This window comes from Perognathus longimembris, chromosome 18 (assembly GCF_023159225.1).
Source record: "Perognathus longimembris pacificus isolate PPM17 chromosome 18, ASM2315922v1, whole genome shotgun sequence".
NCBI classification, from domain to species: domain Eukaryota; kingdom Metazoa; phylum Chordata; class Mammalia; order Rodentia; family Heteromyidae; genus Perognathus; species Perognathus longimembris.
Genome location: NC_063178.1, coordinates 43477753 through 43480786, shown reverse-complemented (window position 1 = coordinate 43480786; position 3034 = coordinate 43477753).

Sequence of the window (3034 nt, the reverse complement as noted above, 5' to 3'; positions counted from 1 at the left end):
CATTTTCCATATTATTCTCTACTCGTTCCCAGACTTCTAAATCTGAAGTATCTCCCTCTGGGAACCATAGATTATACTCCACTACCTGTACACACTCATCTCTTTGTGAACACGAGACCATAGCTCCGTCCCGTTTCAATACATGGTGGATAAAATTAGAAAATGGAGTTGGTTTAGCTTGTCCCATAACCCCGTAATTTTTTAAGAATAGGAGCTCACCACACAGATCCCTTGTCTCCTGTGAATTAAAAATATCTCTCACCTCACTGGAGAGCTCGGCAGTTCCGCAATCTCCTGTGGATCAATTGTCAGGTCCCTGGGTCTGGACGCCAGATGTTGAACCTGGGTAACTGCAGTCGAAAACAGGACACGGGGGATGCAAGGCAAGTGAACCAATGCATACTTTATTCCAAGAGGGCCAGGGTTTATATAGGGTTAGAAACCAATTTTACAATTACAGGGTAAAAAATCAATACAGCATGACATTTGTCTCAAATACAGAAGTGGAGGAAATTTCCTACTGTGAGGGCAGGAACTTGATACAATGCCTTTCTAATTACAGGAGGTAGTGACTACAAAGATTGTTGATATCAAAGCAAGGAACTGTATACAACCTAGGTAGAACTATAATTATCTACTAGCTACTATCTCAATCTTGACTTCTCCAAGTACTTGTGAAAATAACAGTGAGGAGACTTTCCTGTTTATAGTGAGAATCTAACATTAAAGGCAGCTGGTCAAGCAAGTCTCCTCAGGGAGACTTGCTAAGTAGGGGGAAAAAGGAGATTCTCACAACAACTGGTGGCTTCCTTTGGCCCACAAACACCAGAAACTCCTTACTGGGAATGTGTTCCCAAGGACCTATTAGTGTGCTAATGAGGCATCGGAGTAACCGTGCCAGGGCTAAATTTTTCCACTGGTTGGAGACTTTAATTCTCCAACAGCATGGGTGTTGTATTTTGTTAAAGGCTATTTGGGCATTAGCTGAGATGATGATGTAGTTCTTGGTCTTAGCTCTGTTGACATGGTGAATTACATTTATTGATTTGCAGATGTTGAACTATCCTTGTGTCTGTGGAATGAAGCCTACATGACCATGATGTATAATTTTTTTCATCAGTTTCTGGATCCTGTTAGCTAATATTTTGTTGAGGATCTTTGCATGTGTTCATTAGTAATATTGGTCTATAATTCTCTTTTTTGGTTGGGTCTATGCCTGGTTTTGGGGTGAGTATGATATTAGCTTCATAGAATGAGTTTTGGCTTTTTCCCTCTGTTTCTATTTCACAGAAAAGTTTGAGGAATATTGGTATTAGCTTCTCACTGAAGGTTTTATAGAATTGGTGAATCCATCTAGGCCTGGGCTTTTCTTTGTTGGAAGGCACTTGATTACATCCTGTATCTCGCTGTAGGTTATTGGTTTATTTAATTGACTTATTTCTTCTTGATTCAGTTTTGGCAGTTTATACTTCTCAAAGAATTGATCAATCTCTGTAAAAGTGAGGCAAGTGTCTGGAAATAGTTCCTTATAATCATTTGAATATCCTGTGTATTTGTTGTAACTTTTCTGGTGGAGTCTGTGATCTTACAGGTATGAGTCTCTTCTCTTCTTTTTTTGTTAGTCTTGCAAGGGCTGTGTCAAGTTTATTTATTTTCTCAAAGAACCAGGTTTTAGTTTTATTTGTTTTTGGAATCGTCTTTCTATTCTCAATCAGATTTATCTATTCTTTAATCTTTTTTATCTCCCTCCTAGTCATTTTAGATTCAATTTTTTCTTGTTTCTCCACTCGTTTTAACTGCATTGTGAGGTTATTCACCTGATCTGATTCCATTCTGTTAATGTGTGTACTGAGTGCAATAATCTTCCCCCTCAGCACTGCCTTTGCTGTATCCCATAGGATTCTTTCTGATGTATTTTTATTGTCATTGTGGCTTAAGAACTCCTTTACTTCCTCCTTAATTTGCTCTGTGACCTTAATGTTAGATAACAACGAGGGATTTACCCTCCAAATATTTGTGTAATTTCTGTGGTATCCTTTGTTACTGAGGGCTAACTTGATTCCACTGTGATCAGATAGAGTACATGGGATGATGTCAATACTCTTGTTTTTGCTGAGTCTCTTTTTGTGGACTATGATATGGTGTATTTTGGAGTATGTTCCACGGGCTACTGAGAAGAATGGGAATTGAGTCCCGGTAGGGTGAAATACTCTGTACAGATATGTCAGATCCATGTGTGATATGGTGTTACTTAGGTCTTCGGCTCCTTTGCTAATCCTCTGTGTGTTGGATCTGTCTCTTGGAGAGAGTGGAGTATTAAAATCTCCCACTATGACTGTATTTTGGTCTATCTTCTCTGTCATTCTGAAAGAATTTGACATATTTAGTACCTCTTTTGTTCAGTGAATATAAATTTATCATTGTGATGTCTTCTTCCCTGTGTTAATATGTAGTGTCCTTTATCTTTTTTAACTGTTTATAATGAAAAAGCTAGCTTGTCTGACCTCAGGATGGCTACCCCTGCCATTCTGGTAGGTGCGTTTACTTGGACCCAGGTTCAGACAGATTCACAGCCAAATTTTCTAAGGCCTTCAAAACAGAACTCACAACAGTATTCTAAAACCAGGAACGAGATAAGGAAATGTGCTCTCTCCACTCTTCTTCAATACAGTATTAGAAGCCCTATGTAGCACAGTAAGGCAAGATGCAAACATAAAGGGGATACAAACAGGGAAAGTAGAAGTAAAACCCTCCCTTTTTGCACATGACATGAGCCTACATTTAAGGAATCCTTTAGACTCCACTCCCAATTTACTCGTGATGATCTGAAACTTTGGAAGAGTAGAATGGTATCAAGCAAACACACAAAAACCAGTAGCTTTTCTCTATGCTGACAAAGAGATAGGAGAGGCTGAAATTAGGAAAGTAATTCCTTTTGTAATAGCCTCAAAAATGCCTATGATCCACTTAATCAAGGAAGTGAAGGACCTCTACAATGAAAAACACTTCCACAAATTACAGCATCCATTCATGT